Source organism: Lolium rigidum, chromosome 4, assembly GCF_022539505.1.
Source record: "Lolium rigidum isolate FL_2022 chromosome 4, APGP_CSIRO_Lrig_0.1, whole genome shotgun sequence".
Classification (NCBI taxonomy): domain Eukaryota; kingdom Viridiplantae; phylum Streptophyta; class Magnoliopsida; order Poales; family Poaceae; genus Lolium; species Lolium rigidum.
In genome coordinates this window covers 170,287,712-170,309,437 of record NC_061511.1, presented here as the reverse complement: position 1 = coordinate 170,309,437, position 21,726 = coordinate 170,287,712, and positions in this window count along the sequence as shown.

Below are 21,726 nucleotides of genomic sequence, written 5' to 3'. Positions count from 1 at the left end.
AACGCCGTTTTCTCCTGGTCTTCGACTGCCATTTTGATTTGGTTTTACCCGGATTATGTGTCGAGGAAGCATAACGACTCCGAGCCTGCGACTGCATCGATGATTTGGTCGATTCGCAAGAGGACGAATGGGTCCTTGGGGCAGGCGCGATTGAGGCTTGTGTAGTCTATACACATTCGCCATGTCTTGTTCTTTTTCAGCACCAGGACTGGGTTCGCCAGGCACTTAGGGTGCTTGATTTCCATGATGAAGCCGACGACGAGTAGCCGGTTCACTTCTTCAGCGATTGCGCGCCGACGTTCTTCACCTACGGGTCGCATCGTTTGCCTGACGGACGCGCGGTGGGATCGACGTGGAGTTTGTGCTCAGCAAGTTCTCTCGAGACACCTGGCATATCAGAAGGTTTCCATGCAAAGACGTCTCGATTCTCACAGAGGAACTTGATGAGCGCGCTTTCCTATTGGGCGGACAGGCCCGTCCCAATGGTAACCTGCATACTCGAGTCGTTTTCTACGATATCTACTTGGCGAGTGTCCATCGTTGGCTTGAAGGTCGCCGCAGACGAGTCGAGCTCAGTCGGCTTCTCGAGGATGACGGGGTCGTTGTGGTCGACTGGGTACTCGGCGAGCTCGGCGGTGTTGTCGTGCTCGGCGGTGATGACAGCGTCGGCGAGCTTGGCGCCGTTGTCCTCGCACTCAGGGGCCAGGTCGGGGGTCGCCGCGGATGGTGATGACGCCGCGTGGCCCAGGCATCTTCATCATATTGTAGGCGTAGTGAGGCGTGGCCATGAACTTGGCGAATGTCTGGCGGCCGAGGACGAAGTGGTATGGGCTGCGGAAGTTGACCACTTCGAAGGATATCCGCTCGGTGCGGAAGTTTGCCGGTGTGCCGAAGGTTACCGGCAGCGTGATCTTGCCGATTGGGAAGGCCTTCCGCCCGGGGATGATGTCGTGGAAGGTGACGCTTGTATGCTCAAGGCACGAGTCGGGCAGTCCGAGCCGCCGGAAGGTATCGTATTACATGATGTTGATGGAGCTTCATCCATCCATCAGGGTCTTCGGGAGCCAGTACTCAGCGACCTTTGGCTTGACGATTAGCGCCACTCGCCCTGGGTACTCGATGTGTGGGGCGTGATCCTCACGGCTCCACGTGATGCTTTGCTCGGACCAGTTGAGCTAGCGGAGAATGTCGGTGACAATTGCATTGACGGCGACTGCACGTGCGAGCACCTTCTTGCCACGGCGGTCACTGACCCCAGTGAAGGTATGGAGCGAGCAGACGCTCCGACCGAACCCGTCCTCCTTGGGCTGGTCCTGATCCTTGTTGCGGTCCTTGGTGTGGTCGCCGCCGCCGTTCTCCTTGGCGCGGCGGGCCTTCTCGATCTGCTTGAGGAAAAGCAGTTCGCGGTCGTGTGCGTGGAGGGCTTGCCCTTCCTACTGTGGTAGATGCACGGGGTGTCCAGCAGGATGTGCGCGTCGAAGCGCTTGCCTAGGGGACGATCTTCTCTCGGGCCACGGTTGTCGCGGCAGGAGTATTTCTGGTCGCGCTTCCCGTAGTTGGCGTTGGCGACGAACTCGGTGTTGCCGCCGTCGCTGCGGCGCTTTCCGCTACTCTGGTGACTAACGAAGCGGTAGTCGTCGCAGAGAGTGTCGGACCGGTGTGGGCAGCGATTGCTGGCCGTACTCGTCTTCCGAGTCGACTGTGGGGTCCTCGTCAGCGTAGCGCTGGGCGATGTTGAATAACTCAGCCATGGAGATGTTGTCGCGGCTGTGACACCTGAGCTTGGCGCCGAGCGGCTCGCACCGGCAGCACCGCCTAAAACAGTAGATCGCCGTGTCCGTGCTGATGCCGCTCGACGTTGTCCACATGTCCTGCCACCGCTGTACCCAACGGCGAGTCGACTCGCGGGGTCCTTGGATGCAGCGGTCGAGCTCCTCGATGGTGGTGGCGCGGGTGTAAGCATTGGCGAAGTGCTAGATGAAGGCGGCGCGGGCTTCCTCCCACGAGTCGATGTTGTTTGGGGGGAGGGTGTTGAACCATTGGCGATTCAGCCCATCCATCATGAGGGGTAGGTAACGGGCGGCGAGTAGCTCCGTGTAACCTTGAATGCGCGTCGCCATGGTGTAGGAGTCGATCCAGACCGTAGGGTCGATGTGCGTGTCGTATTTCTCGATGTCACGGGGGCCTTTGAACCCCTGAGGGTATGGCTCGCCCCTAATCATGGGGCCGAAGCATGTTGGGCCGTGCTGTTGGCGTGTTGACACACGTCCGTTGGGAACCCCAAGAGGAAGGTGTGATACGTACAGCAGTGAGTTTTCCCTCAGTATGAAACCAAGGTTATCGAACCAGTAGGAGTCAAGGAACACGTGAAGGTTGTTGGTGATGGAGTGTAGTGCGGCACCAGGGATTCCGGCGCCAACGTGGAACCTGCAAAACACAATCACAATACTTTGCCCCAACTTAACAGTGAGGTTGTCAATCTCACCGGTTTGCTGTAAACAAAGGATTAAACGTATGGTGTGGAAAATGATGTTTGTTTGCGAAGAACAGTAAAGAACAGAGTTTGTAGTAGATTGTATTTCAGATGTAAAAGAATGGACCGGGGTCCACAGTTCACTAGTGGTGTCTCTCCCATAAAATAAATAGCATGTTGGGTGAACAAATTACAGTTGGGCAATTGACAAACAGAGAGGGCATAACAATGCACATACATATCACGATGACTAATATGAGATTTAATCAGGGCATTACGACAAAGTACATAGACCGCTATCCAAGCATGCATCTATGCCTAAAAAGTCCACCTTCGAAGTTAGCATCCACACCCCTTCCAGTATTAAGTTGCAAACAACGAGACAATTGCATTAAGTATGGTGCGTAATGTAATCAACACAAATATCCTTAGACAAAGCATTGATGTTTTATCCCTAGTGGCAACAAGCACATCCACAACCTTAGAACTTTCCATCACTCGTCCCGCATTCAATGGAGGCATGAACCCACTATCGAGCATAAATACTCCCTCTTGGAGTTACAAGTATCAACTTGGCCAGAGCCTCTACTAGCAACCGAGAGCATGCAAGAACATAAACAACACATATATGATAGATTGATAATCAACTTGACATAGTATTCCATATTCATCGGATCCCAACAAACACAACATGTAGCATTACAAATAGATGATCTTAATCATGATAGGCAGCTCACAAGATCTAACATGATAGCACAATGAGGAGAAGACAACCATCTAGCTACTGCTATGGACCCATAGTCCAGGGGCGAACTACTCACACATCAATCCGGAGGCGATCATGGTGATGAAGAGTCCTCCGGGAGATGATTCCCCTCTCCGGCAGGGTGCCGGAGGCGATCTCCTGAATCCCCCGAGATGGGATTGGCGGCGGTGGCATCTCTGGAAGGTTTTCCGTATCGTGGCTCTCGGTACAGGGGTTTTCGCGACGAAGGCTATAAGTAGGCAGAAGGGTAGGGTTGGAGGCGGCGCGAGGGGCCCACACCATAGGCCGGCACGGGCCCCATGCAGGCCGCGCCGCCCTATGGTCTGGGCGCCTCGTCGCCCCACTTCGTATCCCCTTCGGTCTTCTGGAAGCTTCGTGGAAAAATAATACCCTGGGCGTTGATTTCGTCCAATTCCGAGAATATTTCCTTTGTAGGATTTCTGAAACCAAAAACAGCAGAAAACAGCAATTAGCTCTTCGGCATCTTGTCAATAGGTTAGTGCCGGAAAATGCATAATAATGACATAAAGTGTGTATAAAACATGTGAGTAGCATCATAAAAGTAGCATGGAACATAAGAAATTATAGATACGTTTGAGACATATCAAGCATCCCCAAGCTTAGTTTCTACTCGCCCTCAAGTAGGTAAACGATAACAAGAATAATTTCTGAAGTGACATGCTATCATAATCTAGATCAATACTATTGTAAAGCATATGAGATGAATGCAGTGATTCGAAGCAATGGTAAAGACAATGAATAAACAACTGAATCATATAGCAAAGACTTTTCATGAATATTACTTTCAAGACAAGCATCAATAAGACTTGCATAAGAGTTAACTCATAAAGCAATAGATTCTTAGTAGAAAGTTTTGAAGCAACACAAACGAAGATATAAGTTTCAGCGGTTGCTTTCAACTTCAACATGTTTATCTCATGGATGTATCTCATGGATAATTGTCAACATAAAGCAATATAACAAGTGCAATAGGTAAACATGTAAGAATCAATGCACACAGTTGACACAAGTGTTTGCTTCTAAGATAGAAAGAAGTAGGTAAACTGACTCAACATAAAGTAAAAGAATGGCCCTTCGTAGAGGGAAGCATGGATTACTATTTTTGAGCTAGAGCTTTTCATTTTGAAAACATAGAAACAATTTTGTCAACGGTAGTAATAAATCATATGTGTTATGTATAAGACATCCTATAAGTTGCAAGCCTCATGCATATAATACCAATAGTGCTCGCACCTTGTCCTAATTAGCTTGGATTAACACGGATTATCATTGCATAACATATGTTTCAACCAAGTGTCACAAAGGGGTACCTCTATGCCGCCTGTACAAAGGTCCAAGGAGATAAATCGCATTTGATTTCTCGTTTTTGATAGATCTCAACTTAGGACATCCATACCGGGACAACATAGACAACAGATAATGGACTCCTCTTTAATACATAAGCATTCAACAACAGATAATATTCTCATAAGAGATTGAGGATTAGTGTCCAAACTGAAACTTCCACCATGATTCATGGCTTTAGTTAGCGGCCCAATGTTCTTCTCTAACAATATGCATACTCAAACCATTTGATCATGAAAATCGCCCTTACTTCGGACAAGACGAACATGCATAGCAACTCACATGATATTCAACAAAGGTGTAATAGTTGATGGCGTCCCCAGAAACATGGTTATCGCTCAACAAGCAACTTATAAGAAATAAGATACATAAGCTACATATTCTTTACCACAATAGTTTTTAAGGCTATTTTCCCATGAGCTATATATTGCAAAGACAAAGAATAGAATTTTAAAGGTAGCACTCAAGTAATGTACTTTGGAATGGCAGAGAAATACCATGTAGTAGGTAGGTATGGTGGACACAAATGGCATGGGTTTTGGCTCAAGGATTTGGATGCACGAGAAGCATTTCCTCTCAGTACAAGGCTTTGGCTAGCAAGGTTGTTTGAAGCAAACACAAGTATGAACCGGTACAGCCAAAACTTACATAAGAACATATTGCAAGCATTATAAGACTCTACATCTGTCTTCCTTGTTGTTCAAACACCTTAACCAGAAAATATCTAGACTTTAGAGAGACCAATCATGCAAACCAAATTTTAACAAGCTCTATGTAATTCTTCATTAATAGGTGCAAAGTACATGATGCAAGAGCTTAAACATGATCTATATGAGCACAACAATTGCCAAGTATCAAATTATTCAAGACATTATACCAATTACCACATGAAGCATTTTCTGTTTCCAACCATATAACAATGAACGAAGCAGTTTCAACCTTCGCCATGAACATTAAAAGTAAAGCTAAGAACACATGTGTTCATATGCAACAACGGAGCGTGTCTCTCTCCCACATAAAGAATACTAGGATCCGATTTTATTCAAACAAAAACAAAAACAAACAGATGCTCCAAGTAAAGCACATAAGATGTGACGGAATAAAAATATAGTTTCACTAGAGGTGACCTCGATAAGTTGTCGATGAAGAAGGGATGCCTTGGGCATCCCCAAGCTTAGATGCTTGAGTCTTCTTAAAATATGCAGGGATGAACCAAGGGGCATCCCCAAGCTTAGACTTTTCACTCTTCTTGATCATATTGTATCATCCTCCTCTCTTGACCCTTGAAAACTTCCTCCACACCAAACTCAAAACAAACTCATTAGAGGGTTAGTGCATAATTGAAAATTCATATATTCAGAGGTGACATAATAATTCTTAACACTTCTGGACATTTCACATGGCTACTGAAAGTTAATGGAACAAAGAAATCCATCAAACATAGCAAAACAGGAAATGCGAAATAAAAGGCAGAATCTGTCAAAACAGAACAGTCCGTAAAGACGAATTTTTCTGTGGCACTTAACTTGCTCAGATGAAAAAGCTCAAATTGAATGAAAGTTGCGTACATATTTGAGGATCACACACGTAAATTGGCAGATGTTTCTGAGTTACCTACAGACGGGGCTGCTAAATTTCGTGACAGCAAGAAAACTGTTTCTGCGCAGTAATCCAAATCTAGTATCAACATTACTATCAAAGACTTTACTTGGCACAACAATGCAATAAAATAAAGATAAGGAGAGGTTTCTACAGTAGTATTAACTTCCAAGACTCAAATATAAAACAAAAGTGCTGTAGTAAAATAATGGGTTGTCTCCCATAAGCGTTTTTCTTTAACGCTTTTCAGCTAGGCGCAGAAAGTGTGAATCAAGTAACATCTAGAGATGAAGCATCAACATCATAATTTTCACAATTTGTCACAATAGGTATCTTAGGTGCTCCATCATCCATAGTGGTGCTAAGGGCTTTATCAATTTTAGGCCTATAATAGTTTTTTGGCTTAGGCACTTTAGAGACATACATGAACTTTTGCTCCTTACCCACATAAGATTTTTTCCTTAAACTTAAGAGAAGAAAAAGTTGAACCCAAGGTTCCCATAGCTTCTTCAAGTTCACTAATCCTATGGGTTTGATTATCATGAGTAGCACAAGTTTCTAGGACGGCAATTCTCTCATTAATTCCACCTAGAGATTTATCAAGTTTATCAGTGCTATTAAGTAATATTCCCAATTTAGTCTCAACACTTGGAAGATTTTTCTCTATGGCCTCCAACTTTTTCATGACATCTTGAAGAGAGATTTCAATTTTAGCTTCATTAACAGGTGGTATTCCAACTAGACTCTCAACAATGCAACTAGCTTCTAAAGCAGGGGTGCCTAGGAAATTACCTCCCGCAAGAGTATCAAGAACATACCTATTCCAGCTAGAGATACCAACATAAAAGTTCCTAAGTAGGATAATAGTGGAGTGTTTCTTAGTGCACCTATGATGAGCATCACTAATTCTATACCAAGCATCTTTAAAACTTTGTCCCCCTTGTTGCTTAAACGAACGGACTTCAATTTCAGGATTACTCATTTTTAGCAGTAGTAAATAAAGCAAACTAAATAAGGTAAATGCAAGTAACTAATTTTTTTGTGTTTTTAATATAGAGAATGCAAACAAGACAGTAAATAAAGTAAATGCAAGTAACTAATTTTTTGTATTTTTGATATAGAGAACAAACAAAGCAGTAAATAAAGTAAAGCAAGACAAAAACAAAGTAAAGAAATTGGATGTGGGAGACTCTCCTTGCAGCGTGTCTTGATCTCCCCGGCAACGGCGCCAGAAAAAATCCTTGCTGTTGGCGTGTTGACACACGTCCGTTGGGAACCCCAAGAGGAAGGTGTGATGCGTACAGCAGTGAGTTTTCCCTCAGTATGAAACCAAGGTTATTGAACCAGTAGGAGTCAAGGAACACGTGAAGGTTGTTGGTGACGGAGTGTAGTGCGGCGCAACACCAGGGATTCCGGCGCCAACGTGGAACCTGCACAACACAATCACAATACTTTTCGACAACTTAACAGTGAGGTTGTCAATCTCACCGGCTTGCTGTAAACAAAGGATTAAACGTATGGTGTGGAAAATGAAGTTTGTTTGCGAAGAACAAGTAAAGAACGAGTTTGCGATGAGATTGTATTTCAGATGTAAAAGAATGGACCGGGGTCCACGAGTTCACTAGTGGTGTCTCTCCCATAAGATAAATAGCACATTGGGTGAACAAATTACAGCTTGGGCAATTGACAAATAGAGAGGGCATAACAATGCACATACATATCACGATGACTACTATGAGATTTAATCGGGGCATTACGACAAAGTACATAGACCGCTATCCAGAGCATGCATCTATGCCTAAAAAGTCCACCTTCGGGTTAGCATCCGCACCCCTTCCGAGTATTAAGTTGCAAACAACGGACAATTGCATTAAGTATGGTGCGTAATGTAATCAACACAAATATCCTTAGACAAAGCATTGATGTTTTATCCCTAGTGGCAACAAGACATCCACAACCTTAGAACTTTCTCGTCACTGTCCTGCATTCAATGGAGGCATGAACCCACTATCGAGCATAAATACTCCCTCTTGGAGTTACAAGTATCAACTTGGCCGGAGCCTCTACTAGCAACGGAGAGCATGCAAGAACATAAACAAAACATATATGATAGATTGATAATCAACTTGACATAGTATTCCATATTCATCGGATCCCAACAAACACAACATGTAGCATTACAAATAGATGATCTTGATCATGATAGGCAGCTCACAAGATCTAACATGATAGCACAATGAGGAGAAGACAACCATCTAGCTACTGCTATGGACCCATAGTCCAGGGGTGAACTACTCACACATCAATCCGGAGGCGATCATGGTGATGAAGAGTCCTCCGGGAGATGATTCCCCTCTCCGGCAGGGTGCCGGAGGCGATCTCCTGAATCCCCCGAGATGGGATTGGTGGTGGCGGCGTCTCTGGAAGGTTTTCCGTATCATGGCTCTCGGTACAGGGGTTTTCGCGACGAAGGCTATAAGTAGGCGGAAGGGTAGGGTTGGAGGCGGCGCGAGGGGCCCACACCATAGGCCGGCGCGGGCCCCATGCAGGCCGCGCCACCCTATGGTCTGGGCGCCTCGTCGCCCCACTTCGTATCCCCTTCGGTCTTCTGGAAGCTTCGTGGAAAAATAAGACCCTGGGCGTTGATTTCGTCCAATTCCGAGAATATTTCCTTTGTAGGATTTCCGAAACCAAAAACAGCAGAAAACAACAACTCGGCTCTTCGGCATCTCGTCAATAGGTTAGTGCCGGAAAATGCATAATAATGACATAAAGTGTGTATAAAACATGTGAGTATCATCATAAAAGTAGCATGGAACATAAGAAATTATAGATACGTTTGAGACGTATCAGGCCGACCCGGTTGAATGTGCTCTGGCGCGGGGGCTCATCCATGTAGTGGTCGTTCAAGCGGTTGCGCGCTCGCCACGCTTGGTCCTTGACGATGTGAGTGGTCGCGTCGATTGGCTGTTCGTTGGCGACAACCATTGCCCGCGGAGGGCGGGGCTCGACTCGGTTATGGTCGAGTGAGCGGCGTTCGGTGCCGGGGGTGGGCAGTTGTTGATGTTGGCGCCTACGCGATTTGTTGCCGCCGAGGACGCGGCGCGACTGGCCGAGGAGCGCGAATAGAGCCGCCCCTGGGAGTCTACCGCATCATGTTGTTGTTCCAAGGCCTTGGCGTGCTGGACGAAAAGAGCTCCCTCCCCGGTTCGGGGAGGTTTGCCAGGGTGGCCTGCGCGGCGGCGTCGTTGTCCGCCGGTGACGAGTGGAGGGGCAGCCCGTTGACGTCGACCTCTGGTCCGGTGCCCGGTGGAGGTGGTGGTGGCGGTGGTGGTGCGCCATGCGCCACTCGGCCGGCGGCGGCTCGGCTCGACTCTGGGACGCCATGGTTTTGGATCTGGGCGACCCAGACTTCCGCGTCCGGATCGTCGAAGTTGAGGCGAGCGGAGGCGAAGCCGTGCTGGTGAGCTCGCTCCATGCGCGCGCGGTTGCGCTGCTAGCAGAACTGGGAGACGGCCCGCGCCGGGTCCTGCTCGAGGCGAAACTTCTTCGCTCAGCGAGCTCCTTCTTCCGCTGCGCCTCGAGGGCCGCTCGATGCGCCTCGATCTCGGCTGCGTTCGCGGTGGCGGGGAGGGGCGTGGAGAAAGGATCTTCCGGAGGGACTTTGTCGCCAGTCGCCATGAGGACGGCGACTGGGTACTGGTAGCGCGGAGTGTCGACAAAGTCGGTCTCTGAGTCAGACTCAAAGAGGGGGAGGATGGAGTTTTCCTCGTAGTCGCTCGGGTGGGAGACTGGGGTGATGGAGACCCCAGTGACGCTGCGACGATGGATCCAGCGACCGACGCCGCGGCCGCTGAATCGGCGTCGTCTTCGAGGGCTGACTCGTCTTCGACGTGCGCGTCGTCGGAGAGAGGGAAGGTCGCACTGAGTAGCTACCCTGGCGCGAAGGGGTCGTGCAGCGGGCCGGGGCGAGCCTCGGTGGGGTCGCTGACGCCGGCGAGCCCGACGAAGAGGTTGATCGTGCCGACCGGCACCATCCAAGCGTGGGTGAGGGCCGACGAGGCCGGCTGGTAGGAGCTCGGCTGGATGTGGAAGAAGTTGCCCGTGGCAATCATCCTGCCGGAGGCAACAGGCCGGCGAATTGGCGAGTAGGGCCTCGCCGCAGCTCGGAGGCCTGATGTCCCAAGCCCCACGGTGGGCGCCACTGTCGTGGATATGACCACGGAAGGTGCTATAGGGTGCAACACTTCGTTGATGCGGGAGCAAGGAGACATAGCCATCTGCGGAACGAGGTGCACATGACGCAAGGGTTTACCCAAGTTCAGCCCCTCCAAAGAGTAAAAGGCCTACGTCCTGCTAGATCTATTACTCAGTGGAGAATTACAATGGGATGCTCAGTCGGCGGCTACGCCAAGAGCAGTGAGGGGGAGATTGGATCTTAGATGATGTGTCCTTCTAGGGTATAGCTCGGGGGTTTATATAGGCACCCCCGATCTAGGGTTACATGAAGATAATTCCGAATCATATCCGTTGCTACTAATCCGGGATTCGTCGCTCCTCTTGCAAGTAATCTCCTCCTCCAGTCGCATGGGCTTGGCGTCCAGTCGGCCCATCCAAGGGTTTTAGCCCAGTCGCTCCAGGGTCCAAGCACCCAGTCGCCTGGGCGACTGGCATCCTTCTTGTGCCCTTTCCTCCATGGCCAGTGGGACTAGTGATACACCCCCCTAGGGCATATCCCCATCACTCGCTGTTGTGGTAGTGTCTGCGACAAGATATGTCATCGAACACGGTGATGATCATCTCTCCGCCCCCTCGTAGAGGAAGGTGAGCCGGCACCGGGCTCGAGAGCGAGGTCGCGGGCGAACTTGTCCCACCCGGTGTGCATGTACATCTTGCCATGTCCGTCGAATAAGACCTTGACAAGCCACCGGCAGAAGTTGCAGCTGGCCTCCCGTAGCTGCAACTGGGCCGGCTCGACGCTATCAACGAACTCGGCAAACTTGTCCGGGAGCCGCTTGATACCGAGGAGGTCCTCGTCGATGCGAAGGAGGAACTCGAAGCACCGGTCCTCCTGCGAAGACAACGATGGCGCAAGCGACGATGACAGTGGGGCCGTAGCTTCTCCACCTCGGCGGCCCCGACCCTGGGGGCGGCCACACCCGCGGCCTCGACCACCTCGCCGGCCTCCTGGACCCGCCATGGAGTTCCTCGCGGGGCTGGTTGCTTCACACGAAGAGCTAGGCTGCGCTATGGTGGAGATTGTGGCGGCTAGGGTTTGTGTGGAGGAGTGGATGAGGAAGACGAGCGTGCACCCTCTTTATATAGGCCAGAGGCAGGCGAGGGGTGCGGCACGCGTGGCATAGCCATTACTTCGTTGGCAGAGGTGGGCGGCGGCCGCTCGGCAGGCGAGGCATCACCATTAACCTAGCCACAGACTACCAAAGCGACACCTCGGCGCTAGTCACTGGCGCACCTGAGAAGACGCATCGAGCCAGGGTCGCTGCCAGGCGGGCCCGACGAAACGTCCGCCAGACGCTAGCGGACACTCGGCGCGTCCGCCCTGCGTCCGCAGAGACGCATCCGAGGCACATATTTAGGTCAGGTTTGCGTCTCCGCTGACAGCCGGACACTATGCGTCGGGCCGCTGGGCCTGATCCCTGACCTATTTTTCATCCGCGTGGACGCAAACGGTCGCTCTGCGTCCGTTTACATCACCCCGTTGGAGATGCCCTGACGCGGCAGTCCTTTGCGGCAACGAACGTGTGTGCATCGATTTTGTTTCTTTGCTTGTTTGTGTACAATGATGCTCCATTTCACGTGACTTAGGACATGTACAGTTGTAGGAAAAACGAGTCTTCTCTTGACAGTTTGCGTCATTTAGAGAACAGAGAACAGTTAGAGAAGAGACAAATAGTACAATAGATAAAATAGTATTCTCTTATTTCATAGAGATCATTCCTTAGCTAACGGAAGCTAGACAATTTTCTCTTACTTCAATCTTTCTCTTTCAACTAATTAAAAATCTAGACAATTTTCTCTTACTTCAATCTTTCTCTTTCAACTAATTAAAAATCTAATGTGGTAACCGTAAGAAAAGACTGGCGTTACTTCATTGTACATGCATTTAAGTATCTTCTGAATGGACAACCAAACGGTCCAGCTGCGCGTCTGGAGTCGATGTATTCATTCTCCAAATTTAAGCCGCCAATGCATCGGTACGAACACAACGGTCAGTTTATGTCAATTCTCTTGGCCATAATTTTACCCTAATTCTGACCGGCCAGTTAAAACGGATACTTTTAATCTGTTTGCGTCGGGACCGATGATGCCCAGTCCCCAAGATTTTAACCAGACACACGATTGGCTCTATCCCAGGCCAGACCATCCCTACGCTTGTGCACACTGATCCTAGCCAGAGGCAGTTCAGCTGGGTGTTTTCTTTGTGAAACGCAAGGTACAGCACGTTGGTCACCTTGGCCGGCCCAGACGGACGTCCTCGTCCTGGCCAAAAGCGATCACCACAGAACGCCAGTGCGTACGTACGGGCTGCTCCTGGTTGCTCTGTATGTGGACTGTGGAGCCAATCAATCGACGCAAAGATATTTGGCTCGACTCAACAATACTACCTGCCACGGCTCACGATCCATGAACCAGCAAACAAACTTGGCTGAAAAAAGCTAGAGAAGAAAAGGTAGAAAGGAAATTGCGTGCTGAGTTCAGAATCACAGGCCCCTCTTTCGCTTTTGCTTGCCCCCCCCTTGAGAAAACATCCAAGTCAAAGCCACCTCGCGTGGACCGCAACAGCTCAGCGCGGTCAGCACTATGCTAGTAGTAACCCTCTACCCACGTCGATCTAAAGGCAAGAAGCCAAGAGGTGGTGGAGGAAAAGACGAGCTATGGAAGCTCAGTTAACCAGGCTTGTCTTCAGTTCGCTAGGCAGCCATGGAGTAGCACCCTGCTAGTTGTACACAATGCCGCTGTAGATGAGATGAGCAAGAAGAAAGACAAAGGCAGGCAGGTCAAGTAAATGCGCAGGGGTACAGTGAAAGCAAAGTTTCTCCACAGCTAGCCATCACCTGCTTCATGCATGCAATTAGGGTGTTGGGGCTGCATCTCGCAGCCCCTATTTCTTCTACCTCTCAATCTCTCGTTTCTCTCTTCTCACTTTGTCTCTCATGTACACACACGTAAACACACCTGCAAGGAAGAAGAACAGGGCTTTGCCTACACTCTCTCCCTTGGCACCACCAAGGCTACATCTCTCACTTTCTCATTACCAATAAACATGCTTTACAAGGCCTTAAATAGGCACACATGCACCTGCCGAAGCAAACCACTAATCCTACTTTTGTGCCACTCACGCACTAAGAGCATGTCTAACATGCCTCTTACTTTTCTGCCCCGTAAAACGCGAGTATTTCGCCCTGTATAAAAAAAGTGTTCCTAGATAGATCGTTCCGTCTAGCAGACCCCGTATTTCACCCCAAACTGCGCCTGCCCCGTATCCCGCCGAAATTTTACGGGGCGGGCGGGTTTTAAGGGGCTTGTTAGACATGCTCTAACTAAGCTGACCACTTCTTCCTCCTAGAATCCCTCTATGACCCACACGACCAGGCCAACACTAACAACCCACATGCAGCTAACTGATCACCTAGCTAACAACTCCACACGTGCAAACTAATTACTCTCAACCATGCACCTAGTCACTAGCATACAACAATACTCTGCTTAACATGATGACAACATTAATTGTCTAACATAGGGTTGCAAGCGGCGCATAGGACCGAAAAGATTTCCAGTTTATACTTGGCTGATTTGTAAAAAAAAAATTACATCTGACTTGAACGGTCTTGACTAAGGGCTCATTTGATTTAAAGGAATGCTATGGGAATTTTGTACTCCCTCCGGTTCATATTAATTGACTCTAATCTGGATGTATGTAGACATATTTTAGTTCTAGATACATCCATATTGAAGTCAATTAATATGAATCGGAGGGAGTACGATATTTATCCTTAGAAAAAAAAGTCTACGTGCACCGTTTGATTCGTAGGGTTGGAATCAATAATCCTGGACCTACGGAATCTTGCTTACGGAACATGTATACCGACTAACATGGATGCATAGGGTTGGTGCGGTTGATTCTGCTTTGCATGATTTCAGGAACATAACCTGCCCAACTTGAAGCCACATCTGTCCGTAAGAGATTTTGTAGAAAACCATCCGACTCGGTTGGAACTCTTAGAAATGCATATAAAGTTTTCCTATAAAATTGCATTGCACTATGTTTTGGATGAAAATTTTCATACGCTCAAATCTCGTGTTACAATTCCTTTGTTTTCTCTAGCTGTGAGTAAAAAATTCCAGAAGGTTTCAAATTCTATAGAATTTAACTGAACATGACATTCTAATATTGGGGTTTTCTTATTCTTGTGTTCTAATAATCCTACGAATCAAACAGGCACAAGAAGTCGGACGGATCGGGTGCCGCTGTGCATCCCTACATGCAATGGCCCCTCGAACAGGTTTAACAAAAATGGTGCCTCAAAACTAGCTAGCATTATGTTACAAGAGAATAAAATATACCTCGCATAGCAAAGCACACATGGTAGTTGAACAGGCCCAAGTCTTTTTTTTCGAGTAGAACTGAGATTTTGATCCGTTGATGCTGCCCTAGACCAGGAATCTGAATCCATACCCTAACGCCCATGTGCCTTCGACACCAACAAATGCTCTGCATGTCCTGCCTCAAACTCAAAGCATACAATTGTCCTCAAGTCGGCCGGTACCATACTACCATCATCTCATATGTGTCACACTCGCACACACGAGCGCGCACATTGGACGGACCAAAGAAGACACCCCCACTCACTATTTACCACTGCCCTTGCAATCCACACTACTCGAACCAAAATAAATTACAAACTAAGTAGTATCACAATGCAAATTAAAATGCAGTACATGAATGATCAGTTTGGCTGCTCGCGTGGATTTTTTTCCCCTCATGTAACTTAGACGGCCAGGAACATGTTGTTTGGTTACTTGGAAGCCCATTTTCCGCGTCGTGGGAGAAAAAAGAAGCCCGCCGTAGACTTGCAAGATATTGAACTTGCTATTTGGTTTTGTGCAGAGCGGGGGTGTGATAACCTCTTCCCTAAGTGGTGAGCATACCAGCAATTTTATGCACAATTATGAAGCAATAACAAGACTACAGTATAAGAAATAGCATATTAAACGAACAACATAGCCGTCTGGAATTGTAAGCAAATCCTACCTTGGTGCCATGATGATCTTAGCAAAATGGCTTGGACCAATTTCGTCATGGAAGTGCCCCACCTTCAGCTGTCTTCCCCCTCGGCCTCTTGGAGTCGCTGCCTTCTCTAGCACCCTTGAATCATGCTTCGTGAAGGTTGCAGACAACAACACCTATCATTATTTTGGAGGACTGCAAAAAAAGACAATAAAATTATCCTTGGAGCACCTTCTCCAGCATGTTTGTGCAGGACACTAGGTTTCGCAAGATCATCCCCTGAACACATGATACTACACAATTTAATCATTGACCATTGCAAAAAGAAAAACAGAGAAAAATGAACAAATCTGGGCCTAATATTTACATTGGGCGCACAAATTAAGGCATTGAGCTAGCAAAGTATGTAGAATGCACATTATTTGTGTTTGTAGCAACCACGAGGTTAAACAGGACCATCCCTAAAAGACAGTGCCACATATTATTGTTATCACCAGAATTTGATCGGATCAGAGGTGGGCCGCGATTAGAATGGGCTTGAAGAATATACATGGAAGAAATACATGAATCGGCCTTGTATACAAAGTTTGGGCTAGTTTGCCCGTGTATCTGTAAATATAGTAGGATACGTGTCGGTTAGATAGAATTTGGGCTCGTGCACGGTTGGGATTATTCCCACGTTAGAAAGTCTACGGACTATAAATATGTATCTAGGGTTATTGAGAAAAGACAACAATCACGTTCACCACAAACCAATCTAGGCGCATCGCCAACTCCCTTGTTTCGAGGGTTTCTTCCGGGTAAGCATCATGCTGCCTAGATCGCATCTTGCGATCTAGGCGATAACGTTTATTCGTTGATTCATGCGTTGCTCGTCACTGAAGCCTTGTTGATGGCGAGTAGCGTAGTTATCATAGATGTGTTAGGGTTAGCATTGTTTCATCGTATCATATGCTTTCGTCCATGCAACCCTTAGACGTCTAGCCGTCCTTACACCTATCTTAGGTGTAAGGGCGGCACCCGCTTGATCATTATTTAGTAGATCCGATCCGTTATGATTGCTCATTGTTTCTTCAAGGATTAGTTTAATATCCGCATAGTTAGGCCTTACAAACGGGTTGAAGGATCCGAGTGGCACGTAGGGTGTAGTTTGCTAGCCCTAGATAAGATGTTCCGAGGAATCGACTTCATGTTGGTTTTTAGGCCTTATCTAGAGTTGGTTTATTATCACCGTGCGTGGCCGCCGGGCTCAATCACGCGTAGGATGTTCCGACTATGTGGTGAAAACCCTAAATCGTCGTAGGTCGTTTTAGCTTTATATTGATCAAGCAGGACCACCATGCTGATCGTAGACCTCATACGAACCATGGGTGGATCGGCTCCTTGAGCCGATTCACGAGACAACTCCGAGAGCCGATCGAGGCTCGTATTTAATGTTTACGTGTATGCCATGCGAGGAAACTAAGCGAGGCACATCCAACACCTTCCTGACCAGGTATAGGTCAGGTGGCACGCCCTTGCACCAGCATCGGACGTGCGTGCCGAGGCTTTGCGGGCCGTCGCTCGGAGGGACCGGGGCCAGCCGCAGTCCTGGGAGCCTCCCGGCTCTACCGTGTTGCCCGTCGCTGCTCGCCGGTGGGTTTCCGACCGCAACACATTTCGGCACGCCCGGTGGGACAGTCTTCGACATCAACCGCATCGCCATCTACATCTGAGATGGCGGAAGGTACTCCGAGTCACGTACGAAGATCCGAGCGAGGAGCTCAAGAAGAAGCATGACGAAGTCAAAGCTATCCTCGAAGCCGACCTCATCGGCTCTTTTCCGAAGAACCCGCTCACACGGCATTAGGTGGAAAGGGTTCTCACTGAAGGCGCGCTCGATGGAGTGGACCTGTCCGCCCCTTCGGAAGAACGCACCGGGTCTCGCGCCGGGAGATTAACTTCATGGTGGCTCATTCGCTGCACCGCCATTCCGAGAGCCCGGTGAACACTTTGGAGCGTGTCGCCCTTCGCGGTGATCCAGGAAATCATGAGGCATCAGCACTCTCCGTCGAGGACCTGCTCTAGGGACTCACCAAGGTGAGATACCACTCCGGTCCCGACCACCGCTGCCGTTCGCGTTGGCAGCACCCGAAGTACCGAGTTCATCGGCATTCGTCGTCTACAAGATCGGTGGTGACCCTAGTGATTACCAGTTCTTGTATGAGGCGCCTAAGGAGATCCCTCACGGATACACGTGCACATACGTGCCGCAGGCTGCGATGACTCGGGTCACTCTCGAAACGCGAACGCAGGACTTCCGAGCGAGCGGGAGGAACTTCGGGAACAGATCTTGAGAAGCGAGACGTGGCTAGCTAAGTATGCCACTCCGACGAACCTCCAGGCGCTCAACTCCTGCGGTTGGCTCGAGCTTGAGAAGCAAGCGTGGCTGGCTAAGTATGCCACTCCGGCGAATCTTCGAGTTCGACTCCCGCATGGCCGGCACCACGGATCGAGATCGGTACAATCTTGAGAGACCGGTTCGGCATGGTGCCGAAAAGGAGGGCAATCGGCTATTCCAAGCCGTACCCCAACGAGTACGATTTGATCCCACTACCACCCAAATATCGGCTCCCGAATTCTCCAAGTTTAGTGGGTCGGATGGCTCCGAGTTCAATCGAACATGTGAGCCGATATTTGGCACAGGTGGGCACGATCTCAGCATCGGATGAACTACGTGTGAGGTTCTTCGCACGGTCCCTCACAGGATCGGCTTTCGGGTGGTACACATCGCTGCCACCGGACTCCATCCGGACTTGCGGCGAGTTGGAAGAACAGTTCCACATGCGGTATCACTCAGAGGCTTCCGAGGCTGGCATTGCCGATCTAGCACAAGTACGACAGAAGCGCGGAGAAACAGTGTCAGAATACATCCAGCGCTTCAGGACCGTTAGGAACCGATGCTATTCGGCTCGTGTGAGCTGAAAAGAAGCGATCGAGTTGGCGGTGGTGGGTCTCGCATCACCGATCAAGGATGTAGCCTCCCAAGCGACACTACCCTTCAGCGGCGCATATGGTGCGAGGCTGTCATTATATGAACAGCGCCACCCGGAGGTGTACCGGGATAAATTCAAGCGTGCGGTGGTCCTGGTTGAGGCGGATGAAGATGAAGGCTCATCGTCGGAGATCAAGAGGTAGTGTCAACACCCGGATTTTTAAGTCCGGATGCTGTTATGCCATACATCGCAATCCCGGGAATATTGTTGTTGCGAGACATAACGAGTTGAATATCATAAGTCATCATTCATTACATATCATAGTCGTCTTACAAATAGATCACATGATCCAATATTACAATAATAGTTGAACTATTGTTTCAACACACATCACAAATACATAGCGGAAGCGTAAAGATAAGGGACTCTCTAGTCCACGGGCCAACGCTTGACGTCGGGAGTAGTCCTAGTTGTCGTAGACGTCCTGCTGTCCATCCTCTTCATCTTGCTTGTTCCTCTTCATAGTCCGGCCATTCGAATAGCCGGGGACAAAGCCGTGAGTACTTCAAAGTACTCGCAAACTAATACTAATGTAAGTACTAACATTTCTAGTAAGGGGGATGCTAAGCTCTAGTTTCTTTTGCATAAAGCCAATTTTAGTTCACAAACATTTTAGTAAACAACTCTTCATGTGCTAACTAACTCAAGTGGGAACATTAGTGTCATTCCCACAACTCAATTGTGTTTTCAAGTCAAATTCACCATTTCAAGTTCAAAATTACAAGCCACCCTTCACATGTCACATTTTTGAAAATGGTCTGATGACGGAACAGTATGGCCTTTCCAACCGTCCATAACCGTGGACGCGGCTATTCGAATAGTTCTACACTCTGCAGAGGTCGTACACTTGTGCCACAACATTTGCAATAATCCGTCAGGGTTAAGCGGCCCTGATTTATCACACTCCGTGTGCGGACTACCAACCATAACCTTTCACTTACATACCCTAGTATAGGCATCTCTCCCCATGAGCTTGGCCTCCCGAGTGAAGACAAAGCTGTCAGCCTGGGAACTGCACAGGGCTTGGGCCGGACATTCACCTCAACTCACGTCATTTCACATCATTTCATATCTCTTTGGAGGCAGCCCTTGGCATAACCCCGATGACGCTTGTTTAGAGGGAACCCATACTAAGATATATAAACTTCTAGTTAAGCCCTACCCATATCGAGTACTGTGGGGGTACTTGTAAAATTGGAATGGTATCGCATCCGAACCCAACCATCGGTTTTGGTAAAATTCACCAAGTCATTCACAAGTCATATTCACCTTCAAAATCTTTCAATAGAATGACTCATCATTCCAAGGTTTTCAAAGTCATTTCACACACACAAATTCCCATCTAGCATAGCCAATTTCAATTTAGCACTAGCATCTAGGTATGAGGGGTGCTAAGTAATTTGCTTTGCTTCTAGACTAACTTTGATACTCTTGTACTAATCCAATACTAACCCAGTGAATCATGAATCAAAAGGTACTTTGATAAAACAAAAGTAAATAAAGCTTGTAAGGTAAATCTGGGACATAGGATCGTAAGCATAAATTAAAGGGAGTAATGCCTTGCTCATGGTGAGCTTTGCACTTTGCAAGAGTATTATCTTGCAACAATAGAACTTGCAAAGGTGTTAGCTTGCAAGAGTATAGCTTGCCTTGGTGGTTGAGGTGATCAAAGTGGTCTTCTTCTCCTTGAAAGTAGACTTCCTCCTCCTCTTGATACTCCTCGGTACTAGCGTCTAAAATACGAAATACGGGGTACAATCACCAAACAATTCATTGTCTATTCTAAAGATCACATGTATTCACACAAACTATTCTATTCCCACAATTAATACAATTTGGTGCATTGGTGGTCTTGCTTGAGGAAAAATAATTTCCTCTCATTTCATATGTACATGATAGTTTCCATATAGTTCTTGATGAATAATTTCCTCTCATTGAATCTTCTTTAAGATTTAATTTCTCAAACAATTACCCATGAATTCAGGTTGCCCTAAGTCAACCATTCATCATCATCATTTGAGAAAATGATTTAAATGAGGCAGAGATACCTCATACTATTTAACACTTCTACAAATGATTTAAAATCTCCAAATATTTCATATGAGAGCATTTAACCAGGGGTCCAAACTTCATATGAAAGTACTTGGGACAAGATTTAAATGAAGTGAAACACCTCATATACTTTACACAAATTAAACTAGCATCACACATTACTATTAAGTGGATAGGTGTGTTGTTTTCTTATTTAAAAATAATTTCCTCTCATACTAACTTAGGTGTTACTTTTAATTACTTAGAGAAATAATTTCCTCTCATTATCTTATTAAGATTTAATTTCTCTTATGAATAAGATATGACCTAGATTGACCAAAGTCAACCTCTTCATACTTATCATCCGAGAATATGATTTAAATGAGGTTCCATACCTCATGCAATTTAATACTAACATGGTAGTGATTTAATGTCACCAAATAACTCAATATGAGATTTTATAGACCATGGTCACTACCTCATGTTGAATTACTTGAGACCAAGATTTAAATGAGAGGAATACCTCTCATATGATTTAACACATAGTTGTAACTAAGTTAACAACTACTATTGAGGTGAGTTAATATCATCAACAATTCATATGAGACATATATGACCAGAGTCTCTACCTCATTTTGAATTGTTCATGACAAGATTTAAATGAGAGAAAAACTCCCAAGTGATTTATTAATAGTTTTGGACAATATCTTTGACTAGAAATAGCCATATAGTCCTTTAATTAAGCTAGGCCATGATCATTCAAAGTAACCATGGCATATTGTTGCAGAAACAATTAGTGTAAGTCAAAAGTGAGCTATGAGAGTTGGAATTACTTAAATAACTATTTTGGTTGATTTTTAATAATTATTTGAAGTGGTAGGAGTCTCTGACTTGTTATTTTTGTCACATTAATTCTACACAAGATTTGGAAGTGGGACCAGTGGGGTTTTGTAGATCTTTTCAGTAGCTTTTCAACCATATAAAGTTTGCTAAATTTGGCCAAGCCAAACAGATTCTATTGAATTTCAAACACAGGGCCAGTATTGAATTTGAATTGAATTAATTAAACCGAATTTGAATTTAACGGGCTGGCGGGAAACAGAGTTGGGCCGAATTGAATTAAAACGGCCCACGTCCAGCCCACCACGCGTCCACGCACGCGTGGGCTGTCTGACAGTGGGATCCACCAGTCAGCGAGTCATAACAC